This window comes from Leucopleurus acutus (assembly GCF_964270905.1).
Source record: "Leucopleurus acutus genome assembly, chromosome: 8".
NCBI classification, from domain to species: Eukaryota; Metazoa; Chordata; class Mammalia; order Artiodactyla; family Delphinidae; genus Leucopleurus; species Leucopleurus acutus.
In genome coordinates this window covers 8,400,528-8,400,729 of record NC_139151.1, presented here as the reverse complement: position 1 = coordinate 8,400,729, position 202 = coordinate 8,400,528, and positions in this window count along the sequence as shown.

Genomic DNA, 202 nt, shown 5'->3' with positions numbered 1-202 from the left:
GCCCCGCCCGCAAGCAGGATCTCCCGAGTCGAGTCCTTCCTCCTCCCCCACCCCGCCCTTCCTCCTCCTGCCCGCCCGCTCCCCAGTCGGCTCCCCGGCCGTGTGCGCAAGCGTGTCCGGCCCCTTCCCCGCCCCCCGCCTGTGCCCGGCCCCCGCCTCCCAGCAGGCGGACTTACCCGCTCGCAGGCCGGCCCCGAGCCCG